This window comes from Rhea pennata, chromosome 3 (assembly GCF_028389875.1).
Source record: "Rhea pennata isolate bPtePen1 chromosome 3, bPtePen1.pri, whole genome shotgun sequence".
In the NCBI taxonomy this organism is placed as follows: Eukaryota; Metazoa; Chordata; class Aves; order Rheiformes; family Rheidae; genus Rhea; species Rhea pennata.
This window is the reverse complement of record NC_084665.1, coordinates 128,199,715-128,215,450: the sequence shown is the minus strand read 5'-3', so window position 1 is coordinate 128,215,450 and position 15,736 is coordinate 128,199,715. Positions and strand designations below refer to the sequence as shown.

Genomic DNA, 15,736 nt, shown 5'->3' with positions numbered 1-15,736 from the left:
ATAATGCATCAACTACATTGCATCAACAACATTTAGAAACATTTTGGGGGTCTGCCTGTTCTTGAACTACAGCCTTTGGTAGCACAGAAATCCTTCAGAAGGATGCATTCATTGCAAGAAGGAATTCGTTCGAGTCTTCCCCCACAGTATGACGGATTATATGGCAAGGCAAAGTCCCGCAGCAGTTTGGGGCCGGGAGAAGGGGGAGAAGGACTGAACTCTTCTCCCTTTAAAGAGAAAAGTCTTTCTTTTAAATCATACCAGTTATGTTCAAGATGCTGTGCAAACGGCTAATTGATCCCTGATACAGGGAAGCAAGATACTTGTGAAGTTCTGAAAAAAGAAAAATCAAGGACCAGTAAATTAATTAATAAGCCAAGGGGGGAAAAAAAAGAAAAAAAAAAATCAGGCTTCAAGCCATATTCAAACCAGTAAAACCTAAAATATTCCTTATCAGTATATCCTCAGTCTGAACGCAAGGAATCATCACAGTTAAAACACAGGACAGAAAGGTCCGAACTAAGAATCCTTTCAAAACATAAATGCCATTTCAAAACAGAAGCGACTGAAATAGGTGCTAGAAACGAGGTCCAAAGGCTCTAAATAAATAAATAAACGACTTTGCAGCCGGCACTGCCCCGAGCTCCGTTTCTGCAGCAAAGCTGTGCCCGTGCAGCAGAAAGGCACGTCTCTGACGGCTGCGCAGAGGCGCACGCACCTTCTCCCACGCGAGCAGGCTCACGGGTCATTTCGGGGTGTGGGGGGGAGATAACTTTTGTTTCTTCTTCAACGAGGCTGAGGTTCAAAATGCCCAGGTGCACAAAACTTGTGATGTATTCAAGGAGCTTGCAGAGATCTCAGTATTCACAGTATTTTCAGAGACCGGGGGTAGTCTTAGACAGTGAAGTGGGAACAGAAACTGCAACGAACAAAGCTTAGTTTCAATATTCAAATGGGGAGGGGAAAAAAAGCCATTTCTGGAAACACAACTGATTGCAGGAGAGGAGGGAGACTATCTTCAGTTTTGACAACCTACTGCGAACAGGGAGGGAGAAAGAGCTACAGGCTCAGACAAGGAGTCCGACGATACGAATTTATAGCCGCTGATGTCTGAGCTTTGCACGTAAGTGATCTAATCCCCTTAAAAAGTACCGCAGCGTCTTCCCCGGGATGCAAATACTCAGTTCCACTTCATTCTCCTGCTGCTGCTCTCAAGACCCGCGTTACAAAAGCGTGAAGTGCCGGCTGCGCGCGGCTCCGGGGCAGGGGCACTGCTCGCGCCGTCCCACGAGCTACGGCACCGCGGCCGTCGCCTACAGAAAAACTCACATCCTTGACTTAGATGCGGCTGGGTTAAAGCCCAAACAGCAGATGCTTCCACCCTAGCATGACCACCCTGCCACTGGCGCATCAAATTGCAAGGATCCTATTAGCAGTTTAAAAAAAAATAAAAATAAAAACACAACACACCTTTCCACCGCCCGGTGAGCGTGGCGGGGCAGCTCTTGCTCTGCCCTCGGCGTCCGCGTTCTCCTGCGACGACCCTTCCTCGCCTGCGCCCTTTCGTTACCTCCTGCCGATGGGGAAAGAGGACAGCCCTTCAGCGCTTTCCGGCACTTGGGAGACATAACTTCCACTCATCGCAGCAGAGAACACTTAATCCCGCAGCCTGTTCACGTGCTCCGAGTTCCAGATAGCCCTTCCTTCCCCGCCAGGCGCCCAAGCGCTGCCGCCCTCGCGCACGCCGAGAAACGCCGCGCAGCTATCACAGCCGCCTTCTGGAGGGGGAAGCCGCTCGCTGATTGAGCCCCGTTCGCAGCCTATCACGATTTCCTCAAATACTTCCACCGGCAAGGGCCGCCGCGAGCAGGGCTGCGCGCCGAACCACGCGCGTCCTTCCCTGGGTCAGGGGAGAACTCGTTTCGTGCTCCGAACCTCACCGTACCTTGCTGGTCGGGATGCGAAACGCACACTTATCTCTGAACCGAAGGCTTTTAACCAGCTTGAAACAAGCTCAGCCCCTCTGTCTTCAAGGGGCATTTGTTTCCCATTCCTCACGCTCCGGGAGGCCTATTTGGAGAACCTTCTCAGTAAACAAATTAAAATTATATTGCTGTATTGGATTTAGAACGTTTAAACCAAAAGCCAAAGGCTGAAGACCAACTGTTCAATAAGTTAATGCAAATACAGCGGTCAAATACCAGACCTCTGAATTTCCCTGTGGCAAGCTGGACAAGCCTGGGCCGATCTGTGAAACGGGAATACTTTCTTATTCCACAGAGATGCTGTTTGTATGCAGAAAAAACCCACACAGCCTCTGGACAGCAAGGGGCTTTGCTTCGATACTCAGGACTTCTCAAAGGCGCCTAATTTTGCAGCAAGCAAATTTACTCCCGGGGCAGATCGAGCGGCGCAATAGCCCTGACAGCACCAAGCTGCCAAACACCAAATTGCAGCAACTGCCACCAGTTTTAGTATCAAAGCTGCCCCGGCCAGCAGACTGAGGGGCAGCACACAAGGAGGAAAAGATTTCCAGGCACGTTCTTTTTTTGCTTTCTATTCGTAATGGCTGTTCCGTGTATTTCCTCTCGCACCTTAAACCTCTGCAATGAAGTTTTGACCTTGTTTAGCCATATTCATTTAAACTGTTTTCACAAGCCGCAAAGTTTATTTTCAACTCATCAGTTGCACAAGAAATATATGGATTACTCAATGTAGGTATTTTCCAGCATCTGGATGGAGACCCAAGAGTAAAAGCATGTTTCTCCTTTTTAAAATACCTCCTTAAAAAGCCTTCAGAAGCTGTTTAATACTGTTTTCAGAAAGCCTGTGGTATCTCTTCAACCGCACGTTCTGCGGCAACGGTAAGAAGTGGGCAAGCCGAGCTCTCCACGCGCGTAGCGCCGCACGCCTACACCTGCAAGCAAGTCAGCAACGACAGCGACGCGCAGGGCAGATCTCGGTTTGGGCCGTAACGCCGCGGACTGCTTGGATGCCATCAGTAGCAACACGTCTCTGCTCTTCTACGGACACACAGGCAGACGCAGCCTCCCAAACCAGGTTGTCCCCTCCTGCCTCCCACTGGATGAGGTTTCTCCCCAGTAGGACCTTCCCGCGGCCCAAAACGAGGACCCCAGGGCCATCCCCACCCAAAAGGCACACTTCCCTCCGCGCACGCGAGGGCACAAAACCTACGCTCATCATCTCTCTCTGCATCCCTGCAACCGGTCTGATGGCACTGCGCAATCTCCTGGCCACCGAATGCTAAGCCTTTGCTCCTCACCTTCCCCACGTACCTCAGCCTTCCAAAATCAGGGTCCCAGTCCCAAGAGGCAACGGGCAGAAATTGAAGCACAGGCAGTTCCACCTGACCGTGAGGGGGAATTTCTTCCCTGTGAGAGTGACGGAGCCCTGGACCAGGTTGCCCAGAGAGGTGGTGGAGTCTCCTTCTCTGGAGATCTTCAAGGCCCGCCTGGATGCAACCCTGTCTAACATGCTCTAGGTGACCGTGCTGAGCAGGGGGGTTGGACTAGATGATCTCCGGAGGTCCATTCCAACCTTACCGATTCTATGATCCTCACCCACCTCTCCCCTTCCTTACTCGTCTGGCTCCCTTGCATCTGCACCCGCAATCAGGAGCGCAAACACACCTGCAAACTTCAAAACGACGAACGCCCACCAGCGCCGGCAGCTCTGAACGCCACGATCCAGAGCCACCTCTTCCCAGATCCTGCTCGTATTTGGTGTCAGGAGTTGCTGCCTCATCCCCAACATCCCGACCCCGCTTCGGGGCAGGTGGCGCACCAGAAGCACATGCACACCACAGCTCGGGAAGCCCTGCTCTGCAGGAGGAAAGCCACGAGGCGCCTGTCAGCAGAGCTGCTCGCTGGCAATGGCGAAACCACTCGAGCCAAGCCTCTCGCGCTTTGCTGGCAAAGTCACGGCAAGTTGCACCCAATTTAATACAACTACACATGCAACCAGCGTGGTCTAGTGCACCGGGTACTTGAGGATAACCTGTCAAGTGCCTATAGCCTTTCACTGACACCCTGCTATGGGGAGAGATGACTCAATTTCCGCGATTCTATTTTATTTGCCCCCAAAATGGGGACAAAAACTGCAATAATATTTCTTTGCCTTGCAGGGGTATTGCAAAAAGTAACCAATACATGTGCGATGTTCAGTTCACACAAAAATTTATGTCCTAAAAAATCTTATCATCTAAAAATATTAGAAGAAAATTAAGTATGTTGCAAAATCAAGCACTAAAATTACAGAATAACAGATTTATGATCATCTGTGCAACCTTAATCCGTTCCACTTTGTTAGTCCAACCCATAGAGCGAATAAGTCAGAGAATCTATGGAAAAATATCATGTGGCTACACAATTATAATTACAGTTGCATCTGTTTTTCCTAACTTTTGAATGCTCGGCTTTACAAATTAAATAGTTTTTGATCTGTTTAATGGAATTTCCTAGGTTTTGGTTCTAGTTTGCAGTATAAAATTGTACTTTTCCAACATGCTGTATTTAAACATCATTCATAGAATCATCAGAAAACTATGTTAAATTATCACATTGTGACACATGGAAACAAATTTAATTAATCTGATTTAGGTAGTTTATTTTTTCCATTTTCACTGAATTTGAAAAGCAAAACTAGATTAAATTATATTTGCCAGATAGTTATTTTCCATACAGCACGCCTTGTATATACAATATTGTTTCCGTTTCCAACAACAACCAAAAAAAAAGTAAAAAAAACAGGCCAAGTGCTATTTTCAATGGCATCTGTAAATTCATTAAAGCATTTTTTTTATTATTTATTTCAGGCCTTCAAAGAGATTACCACTATTGCATCTTCAAAAAAAAAAACAGAACTTCATGCCAACACTGTCAAGTCTGGGTAAACTGTTTTAAAGGTTAAGGACGTAACTATTAATCTAGCTGTCAGAGGCACTGTGATCCCACAGCTCCCACTATGTTCAGTGGATATTCCACACAGAAAGCAACTCAATCGCACTAAAATATGAACTTGGGAAAGCAATTTCAGGCCCCCAAGGAAAATTCACATAAAAGCTTTTTTCACAGAGAACACTAGAAAAGGATCTTTATAGAAAAATAATTCCTGGGATAACAAGCTATAGCTGAAATCGAGTACCAAGAAAGCTTGCAGACAAAATAAAGCATGTTTTAAAATGCTGGATTTTCATAACCTTAATAAAAAATAAATAAAAAATTAAAAAGAAGAAGTTACATGCAGCCAAAGGCAGAGCTAGTCAACTCCTATCATGCGGGTCCCAGAGGCCTGCACAACGTGGTGTCTTACCCGAACCTTCACCAGTGCCTCTCACTTATTCCAGAACCAACGTTTTTAAAACAACATTTGGAGACAAGAGCAGAGAGATTTTACACTCTAAATCAATTCCAAGAAATTCTAACTATTCACTCAAGAGCAAATTAGGCTTCACGCTAATTATACTTTAATGCATATTTGGACTTTGTGCTCAACTGTACAGTAAGTTGAGATATAACCATATTGTAAACTTTGAGCTTCATACTCTAACAGTACTGCACACACAGTTTTTTACTACTGCATCCGAACTTATGAGGCACACAAGAAAGCGGCATGGTCTACTGGGTTCTACTGTAAGTGCTTCCAGAGCATCCACCTACCTCTCCTCAAATCCTAGCTCAGCATCTTCCATCATTAAAGAGCGCTGCCCGTTGTTTCCCTTTCAGCTGAGCGCCACTCACAACTAGAGCATGAAAGAAAGAGTTTGGTGGACTCCTAACTTCCCTGTTAAAAGTCCACTCACAAATCTCGTCTTGTGAAAAAGGAGCAAGTACCGTAACTGCCAGCTGCCTGCAGCACTAGGGAGAAGACCCAGGGCTCCTATTGCCAGCAACCAAGTTTAAGAACCACAAGACAGACAAAACGATTCAGCTTACACACCCAGTCTGCAACAGGTTTAACTCTAGTGACTTGTTTATCTTCACGTACAATTTTTCCAGTATGATTTAAAATAACTGGTCGTAAGCATCAAAATCCTTTTCACGTTAGTCAGACTTTTTTTTAACTTCAAAGACAAAGGCTGAACAGCAGTTCCAGTAAAAAGTGTATCTCTCAACTTATTCAAAGATCTTTGAAGTATGTTGATAAAACTGGATGTAAAGTCTCTGATGAAGAGCAAAATACAGGCTGTAGTGCAGGGAAAAAAAGAGAGGCAGGATAGGTAATAAGTTTGTTATTTAAAAGAAGTAAGAAAAAAGCTAAGGGTTCTCAGATACAAGCTTTCTTTTACAATTTACACAAGAATCTGGTTGAGTGGCCTGGAATTTTCTCTCCTATTCCTTCAATCAAGAAGTTGCAGAATTTTATCAGAAAAGAAAAAAAACAGAAGATTTTAGTTTTGTTAAACTCTCAATACCATATTTTTCTGTAAGATGATAATACCCTTTTATTCTTTTGCATTGAAATATTATCAAATACTACTCTAAAACTTCTGGACAGCGGATCCCTGTGCTGAGCAGGAATCTCTCCCCCTTCTCTAGGCCCCTGGGGTCCATGCCAAATTACCAGAAGGAAAAAGAATAGTAGTAGGTCTATAACATTATCAACACCTACACATGTTGATATTGTTCAATACCATTTAAAATCATTTGATCCCACGGTAGTGTTGTGATTCTAAATTTATCCCTCTATTCATAATCAAGAACTGAATTTCACATACGCAGGAAGGCTAAAGGTTTGTTCGGTTTTTAAACACTTCCTCATTCACATTTGCACCATAAGAATACAAGAAGTAAGCCTACTTTCTACCTTGCTTTGCATATTGATTTATTTTTAAAGTCTTCACACTCTGCAAATCCAAAAAAGAGACCCTTTGCATCTGAGGTGTTAAATTACAAACGCAAAAAAAAAAGTTCAACCAAGGAAACCCAGTTCTCAGCTAAATAGCTTGTATCATAGTACATTCCATGATAGATAATTCAAAATAAACACAATGTAAACCTAAATAGCTCAAAACAGCTATTTTGATTATTTGTGATCCAAAATAGCTAGTTGTAGGATCAGCCTTGATTAAGGCCTTTTTGATACTTGCTCAAGACAGGCTTTACTATTTAAAGAACTTTCTTCTTCGCAGAAAAGAGCAAAGGCATCCAAGATTCCTTCCCACTGGTCAGTTTTAAGTAAATGACAATTTATGGATCTCCGTAGCAAGATACAGATACTCTAGAGTTCACTAACCAAGGCACAACAGCAAGTTGTTGATGTACGTGTCATCCGCACTTTTTTGCTTTCCCATATCACTTCCCTGTAACTCACCAACCTGCACTGGCTTCACTAAGTCAAGGTGAAACTCTGGGCAGATGCACCTGCATCCATTTAAAAATAACAACCAGGATAGCTTGCCACAGTTTAGAGAACAAGGTAAACCAGTAAGCATGTTTAAAGAAATTTTAAGAATACCTATGTGCACGTTTACTTAAAAAGGTCTACAAATATGCCAAGTTTAGGCAACACGACCTTGTCCGCATGGCACATCTGACAGGCATTTGGCTCAGCAGCAAGGATTCCCCCTGCAAAGTCCATTCACAAAACCACGTCCTCGTTTTTTCCACACTCACCCAAGGGCGCCTGAGGGAAAATCCCACTGGTCTTTGTGCTGAGGTGCTTTACAATTCCTTCCCAGTTGACTGAGTCAAGGCACAAAAACCTATCGATCTTTCAGGGAAAATGGTGGGAAAAGTATTGCAGGATTATCAGCACAAAAGCTATTTAGCCTGCATTTTCCCTGCAGAGCACATTGGCTCCAGCCCAAAGCCAAGCGAAGCCTAGTTTCTAACCTATATTCCCAACCAGGTAAATTAGTTCAGGCCTGAAGCACCTCCAAACCAGTTCAGCAGTTTTACCTTTGGAAATGACAGGAGCCCAGGTAAGCTGACACATCCTTTATATTTAGACCAGGCCTCAAATGCCTTGAAGCACTTCAAAGTTCGTCCCACGCCAAAGCTGTAGCACTTTAATGGTCAGCTTTATACGTAGACACTGCTGCAGTGGTTTAAACCTATCCTGAAATACCCTGACTCATATGTGCAATGCTATACATGCAAAACATTGGATGGGTCTACAAGCAAGCCTTAATTTTTGTATACCAGGCAAAAGACCTGCTCCGGATCCTGCTATGTCAGGAGAAGAGGTTAAAACTCCTCGGCACTCATCACAGCCCCTGCGGTACGCGGCTACACCTCAGACCTGTCAGCAGGGCGACGCGTGTGAATCCTCCCCAGCCCGTGCCAGCTCAGACGGGCTGGATTAGCTCAAGCAGCTCCAGCCGCAGGGAGGGAGCAGCAGACTCCGGCACAGCAGTGGGCAGCAAGCTCCTCCAGCCCATCTTTTTGCAGAAAGCCCGTCTGATCTACAATTTGTACCACACTTATTTTCCCAGCAGACCTTAGAGAGCACTTTTGCTGCAATATCTATTTAAAAACCCTCAATATTCATGCTGCTGAGCTGCTGGGGCTACCGACTATCCTGCCACCCAGTACCACCCAGTTGCTTCCTCTGCTCCTCTATCTCTTGCCTCATGTTTAGGCTGCAAGTTTTTGGAAGCAGAGACAACTTTCGTTCTATTTTTGCATCACTCCTACCCCCCTGAAACCTGGTCCATGGCTAGGATTCCTAGGTGCTGCAGCAATACAAATAATATATAACCACCAATAAAAATTGCTTGCTTGCCAGCAATTAAAGCTTGTATGTAGATGTGGTAGCCACATGCTGCTGTATATCAGAGACAGCATATGGCCTTTCAGGAATACTTGGTTCAGATATTTACCTGTTACTCCAAACCTTCCCTGCTTCTTCCTTTAAAGACAGGATTTTAATCTAACTTTAAAAACTACTTTTTTATTCCACCTCTTTGATCAAAGAGATAAGAACCATGCTTCAAAGAAACACAGTCAACCAAGCAAAACAAGAATAACTTGTAATATAAATAGTTTCCTTATACAAAATATACTGTTTTTCAACTGGCAAACTATTTATGCAGGAGACAGGATATTTTTAGTAGTAGCACTCACACCTTCATTTCTGACAATCCCTGCAAAGTCCCATGCAAATTAACCCTCTCAGATTAGCAAGCAACAAGGTACTGATCTCCAGCAGATCTGTTCACTGAAAATATGATTATATAATTAAGCAAGTCTAATAATCTTAAAGGCTTCAAACATTTGTAAGCAACCTACCTCATAATCATGCTAAGGAGACCAAAGAAAATCAGCAGAGGACACATCTTCCCAAGCCCAGACTGTCACAACGCGAGAATGACAGTGATACTATTCCAATAAATCTACAGTGGATGTGTATGACTAATTATACGAATTAGTCACGCAATTGCAAGCATGTGTTTTAGCCTTATCAGAGGGCAAGACCCAGGGAAAATGCAAGCACTGAAATGAAACCGTAGTGAGGAAGAAGTGAGGGCCTTAATTCTGAGTGTTCAAACGCCACATTCTGTTCTCAGGAAGGGTATTTGTTTTGGAAGCAAGGATTTGTGCTGCCATATTGTTTGGCAGCACGTCTCAAACGACAGATACCCATCTTGAGCAAATAAGTTGAGATTTAACATTTCATCATGCCCCTCGGCTTTGAGCCAGGTATAGTATTGCCAAAGTTACTACTGTTTATTATCTAACATCAAGAGCTGTTTGTCCCCTTAAGTGGCAACTTGAACTTTAATCATTTTTCACAAAACAGTGCTAGAATAGCTACAGATACTCCACTACTCGGTAAGCCCCTCTGCAAATCTGCAGCTTTATGCTTACCTTCTCCTAGTTTAAAATATTTTTCTCCTTGTTGCTGTGCAAGAGGCCCACATATACAATTACATATGTACCACATACTACATACAGTTTCGCAGGTAACATATTTTTCACTTTCTCTTACAGAAGACAGCAGGCAGGCACAATGTAAACAGCTCAGAATGCATATGAGTTTGCTGAAATATTATGCAGATTGAAGACGACAGCCTCTGAACTGCAAGGGGACAGCACAGCCCCATAAAAGTAAGGAAAATGCCTTTTTTGTTCATAGGAGTTCTAGCTGCAAGAAGGTGGACAGTTCTACCACTCACATATATATGTATACACACACACATATATATGTATATATACATTATATACTGCCAGCCCACACAAATCATTTCTTTTTTCCTTTTTCAGGCTAAATTAGTAACACAAAGAATACAAGTCTTCCAACAGGCCCAAGACCGTGCAAGCACCACCCATACCGGTCCAAATTTTCAGTTATAATATACTTGCTGTGTCACTCTTTTTTTTCTCAGCTATGCCGTATTTGGGTAGTGCAAATTTGCTATCTACCGTACGCCAATGAAGCTTCCAGCGTAAGGAAAAGGAAAAAGCAGCCCTAGTGAGACCGCCGCACCTATTCACCTTCGAAAACACCTCTTTTTTGGAGGGCGTAAAACCGGGAAAAGCATCACCCAGCAAGCGCGACGGGCGACCCAGTTCTCAGCTACCGAAAGGTCGCGACGCACCTAGGAAACCGGAGGGTTTTAGCGCGTCAAAAAAGCCACCTCGGGAGGAAGCAGCCTTTCCGTGGCAGACCCGCTGCCGCCAAGCGTCACGTTGCCCCGGCCGGACCCCCCTCCCGGCTCCTCCATCCGCGCCGGCGGCTCCCGCGTCTCCCGCTCGCCGAGGCGCCGGCCGGGATTAACCCACGCACGCGGCCCGCGTTCCTAGGAGGGAGAAACCTGGCAAATTTAAGGCGCCAACTCCGCCGCGGGCCTTCGTGCGCCAACTCCGCCGCCGGACCCTCCGCCCCGAGCGCGGCTCGCCGCGTCCCGGCCGCTGCCTCCTCGGGTCGCCCCCAAAGCCACGCGCCGCCCCGCACGCGTACCCGCACCGCTCGCCGCCGCCTTCGGCTCTCCTCGGCCCACAAAACTACGGCGGCGCCGAACTTGCTCGCCAGAAAGGGGCCGCGCGGAAAGGGGGAAAAAAAAAGAGTAATAATGAAATAAAATGATAAATTTAAATAAATAAAATGATTTCTGGCGGGGGGAGCTGCGGGCGGGCGTAAGCGCGCGACGGAGGCGAAGATGCGACACGCAGACAAAGAGCTGTCACCGAAAACGCCCCGAAACGAGGTGCCCCCCCACACACACGCGCACACACACACCCCCCCCCACACGCACACGGGGGGCCTGCGCCCCCCTCCCACCGCGGCGCCCTCCGGGGCGGCTGCTCCCGCGCAGGGTGGCGGGAAAAGGAGGGGGGGGGAGGAAAAACCCTTTTTTTTCACTTTTTTAATTAACTTTAAAAGAGAAGTGGGGTGTGGGGGGGGGGCGCAGGAGATATTCGGGAGAGGCAGCGCCGCCGCCGCCCCCTCAGCGCCGCGGGGGGAGGACGCGCCCCGCCGCCGCCGCCGCCGCCGCCTCAGGGGGCCGCGCGCGCGCGCGCAGGGGGGGGGCGGGGGGGGGGGGGAGGCCGCGGCGCCCCTCAGCGCTCCGCCCGCCGCCATGGCAGCGGCCCCCCCCCCGCCTCCCCGCGGCGGTGCCCGCCCCCGCCGTGACAGCTGCGCCGCCCCGCAGGCCGCCGCGGAGGGCGGCGAGCGAACACCCCCCCCCCCCCCCCAACCACCTCCTTCCTCCTCCTCCTCCTCCCGCGCCCCGCGGCCGCCACTCACCTGCCGGGGTGACAGCAGCCTCCGCACTCCCCCCCCCCCCCCCCCGCCGCCTCCCCGCCCGCCCGCCCCGCCGGGGCTGAGGCCGCCGAGCTGCAGCGGGCAAAGCGAGAGCGACTCCCGCGGCCAGACGGAGGGGGGCGGCCCCGAGGGGGGCGGGCGGCTCGCAGCGAGCCCGCCGCCGCCGCGGTTGCTACGGCCGAGGAGGGGGGAGGCGGCGGCGGCAGCAGGCTGCGGGCGGGCGGGCGGGCGCTGCGGGGGGCCCCGGCTCCCGCTGCGGGGCTCCTGGGCACCCGGGGCCCCTTGCGTCGGCGGCGCGGCTGCGGCTGCGGGGCTCCGGCTCGCTCGCCCGCCGCTCTTCCCTCCCTCCCTCCCTCCCGGCGGGACGGGGCGGAGCTGGGCACGGAGGACGAGGGGGGCGGTGTCGGAGGAGGCCGCGGCCGCGATCCCTCCCTCATCCTCCTCCTCCTCCTCCTCCTCCTCCTGCTCTCCCTCAGCCGCTGGCGGCCGCCATCTTCTCCCCCGCCCCTTCATCATCCTCCTCCTCACCCCCGCGGCCTCCCGGTGCGGGGCGGCGGGGCCGGGGAAGCCGCCGTTGTCCGTCCCCTCCCGCCGCGGCGGGGCGGAGGTTGGGGTGGGGGGCGGGGGGAGAAGGGGGCCGCAGGCGCCATCTTGGTGGCAGAGGGGGCGGCGGGGCCCGCGGCCGCACGGCGGCCCGCAGCGCTCCGCTCTTCCTCCTCCTCCTCCTCCTCCTCGCCCGCCCTCGCGGGGTGCCGCTTCCACGTGAGCCGCGGCGAGGGGAGCGGTTAACAGTTCCCGCTACCAACTATTTTTACGACATTCAGGCTGTGTCTTGTTGCATTATTCATCCCCTCCGTGGAGCTGCGAAATCCCGAAGCGCCTTGTGTGTCATGAGGCAAAACAACTCACTGGGCTGAGTGGTAAAATAAACCAGAGCTTCAGGTGGCTCCGTTTCCTCCGTGGGGGCTCCTTACTCCTCCGGGCGTTACAGCCCATTCCTTGCAACCACACAAGTTGGGCTTTAAAGGCCTCGCCAAACATCTCAAAACCTACCCAATGCAGTGACCCCCACCATCGTTTGATCTCGGTTTCTTCTTACTCAGAAGCATTTGCCTTTCTCGAGTTCCAAACTCTGATGTTTCCTGCTTCCCAACTGGAAAAAACATCCTGGCGTTTATTTCATAACTGCCTCATTATCTCTAGAGCACCTGTGGAGGGGATGGGCGAGCTGAGCTTGAGTTAACCCCTTGCTTGTGCCGTGCAGGGCCGGAGAACTTCGTCGCAGGCACGTCTGCGGGGCTTGTTACTCGGAAATCAGGAGGACTTTTCCTGGACTGTTTTGTATTCATTGCAACACAGTTAACTGTAAGTGAATTTATTTATAAAATGCTGCATAGAGTCAGCTAGATAAATAGTTACTGCACAGTTCTTGTTTTTTCAGAATTTCAAGCCTATGCGCACAAATGAAAGCGTTGAAAAGAGTGGGAAAGCAGCAGAGGAACAAGGCGGAGAAGAGCAGCTCTGTGAGATCGTGCACCCATAACAAATTCCCTGCTGCAAAACTCGCACAGTCTGCCAGTGACCAAAGGAATACTTCTGATTCTCCTTTAATTGCAGACTTAATAGGGGCTGAGGCAACTGCCGCTGCATGCTGCTGCATGACTCTTCATTGCAACACATCTAGGTGGAAGTGCTAATATATTCCTTCTGGTCCTGCTCACTGCGTGACAGCAGTAAGAGAAGGAAGCTGTGTAAAAGTCCCTTCGTTTTTCTGTGCTGCCAGCTCTCCACTGCCTCTTCAGGCTATGCCCACTTTACTTTTATTCAGGCAGAAAACACTCAGCCTTCACGACTAATGCAAAGTCCTAGAGCCTGATGTTAGAATATACCCCATCCATGTATTCCTCACAAGAAAGCAATATATGAGCTAATCTCAGGCAATAGGGAACATTCCAAGTTTTCAATGATATTAACACTGAGAAGTATAAAACCATTTTTATTACTTTCATCCGCAAGTTCATTTTTAAATGGAATACAGGTATAAACAATGGCATTTTAAAGTGCATTACAATACTGTCAGGCCGTGGAAATTTAAATGAATGAGACTTCAAAACATATTATGGGAAAGATTAATGTCTCGTAGAAATACACGTGGCAAAAATGAAATCCATCAGCAAAATGAAATTATTTCAAAACTTTGTAGAATTAAATCCAAAGGCCTCTCCCACCATGTAAGTTTGACTTCAGCGGGTGAGACTTTATGTGAGAGCAGCTTTAATTTGCATTTCATTTAAAACGACAGTTTACTTCTGTTACATCTTACTAATCTGAGCCCTTTATAAAACTAACTGATATGATTGTTTTCATTTTACAGATTTGAAGCAGTGGTTTAGAGGTTTAAGTGGAGGTCAAGCATCAAGGGAGTGATGGAATCACCAACCAAAACAACACTGAGGTCTTCTGGTTGTCTCCTTCATGGCCATAAACCCCATGTTTTACACCACCAGTATTTAGCCTGTCACTCCATGTAACCTGCTTGGGCTAAAGGGCATTTTCAGGCTTTATTTTGGTTTATGAAGCAAACTATTTTAAGAGTGTCTTGTACATTGCAAGTATCCATGGTGCAGTTGTTAATCTAAGAGCTTAAGATTAATAGTATGGAGTTCCTTAAAGCTTCTTGGCAGAATTCAGCATTGTAAAAAGCAGTAAATAAAGTCTTTGATGATAGTATTGCATCCACTTAATATGAATATGGTTCAAACCATATTCATATGGTCCACATAACTCCTTAATACGAGCTTGACTGTGTAGTGCTCAGCACCTTCATTACTACTAACTTCCCTATCCCCTAAAAAATTAGCTGCAAAACAGTAACAGTTGTGCACAATCTTTTTTCTTCAGTGCAGTTTAGCTATCTTGTTTTGGTTCTGTTCCTACCCTCACCTAGAAGGATATGCGTCAGCCTTTTACTCTGCTGTGATGTAGAGAACTGCGATAGAAACTTGAATGCTGGTCTAAATGTGGGATGAATGGTAACGTGGGGTGTGGAAGCAGCAGAAGGACTTCAAGCAGGGCAAGGGCGGCAAGAGTGGCATTTGATGATGGCATCTGGACTAGCAGGTTATCAAGACTGCAGCACACATCTGTCTGCAGGGAGCCTGTCTGCCTGAAAAGCTTGGATGTGGGAGGTCCCTCCACAGGGCCGAGCAGTGGTACCAGCTCCTAGAAGATGTTCAAAGCCAGCACGTGGAGGAAATCCCAGGAGACCTGAGGAGGGCTAGGGGCTGGCATCTCTTGTCCTCCAGCTCATCCCAAGAGACTGAGCCCTGGGTACAAGCATCCTGGGGCCTGCACCAGGAGGGACCACTTGGACCCTGCTGGGTGCTTGTGAGCACGTGGGGTGTGAGTGTGAGAATGTGATTGCCATCAGTTTTGTTTCAGATTTCCTTCCCCCTTGCGAGGTCTCAGGTGGAGATGCGCTTCACTGTTTCCCCATCGTTTCCTGCATTTGAGACACCAAAAAGTGCAAAGGTTTGGGGTTTTGCTCAGTAGAGGATGCACTTAAGAAATACAACTCCAAGCCAAGAGAATAACACTTTTAACACATCGAGGTAGCGCCTCTTATTTTTACAACTTTGCAAACGTACTTTAGCTGAGATTAACGCATAACCCCGTTAAGGTCGATTAGTTGTTTTACACTTCAGACACCGCGGCAGTTCACGCAAGCCCCTTGGCCTAGCTGCAGCCTCCCGGGCTCGGAGGAGAGCCGCGGCACGCTGCAAGGAAAGCCGTCCGTGCCGTCCCGGCTGCTGGGGGCTGCGCGGCCAGCGCCCGCTCCCAGCGCCGCTGGCCCGGGGAAGCCTTAATGAAAAGCAGCTCATCAGCGGTTACGTAACCTAATGATAATCCGGCTCAGGCCGGCAATACTTAAAGACACAGCGTCCCTCTGCCGTGACCTATTTTATGCTCGATGCAAGGGCAAAAGTATGCGGTTAGCAACTTCGCTGGG

General features: G+C 48.4%; 1 protein-coding gene and 1 long non-coding RNA gene across 5 annotated transcripts in view; one reads left to right on the top strand and one right to left on the bottom strand.

The window, feature by feature from the left end:
- The window catches only part of NCOA1 (nuclear receptor coactivator 1), a 125,852-nt gene extending 114,118 nt beyond the window's left edge, over positions 1-11,734 (bottom strand). For 3 of the 4 annotated variants that reach the window (XM_062573315.1, XM_062573318.1, XM_062573317.1), the window contains exon 1: positions 1,471-1,573. The gene's annotated coding sequence lies outside the window, so the exon portion shown is untranslated. Of the gene's footprint in view, positions 1-1,470; positions 1,574-11,709 lie in introns of those variants that run through there. The other variant, XM_062573316.1, reaches the window with a different exon arrangement.
- A 1,297-nt stretch (positions 11,735-13,031) lies between these two features.
- LOC134138046 (uncharacterized) lies at positions 13,032-14,428 on the top strand. Its single transcript, XR_009957798.1, has 3 exons — positions 13,032-13,092; positions 13,169-13,411; positions 14,102-14,428. It is a non-coding gene; the product is annotated as an uncharacterized LOC134138046 (long non-coding RNA).
- Positions 14,429-15,736: the final 1,308 nt, after the last annotated feature.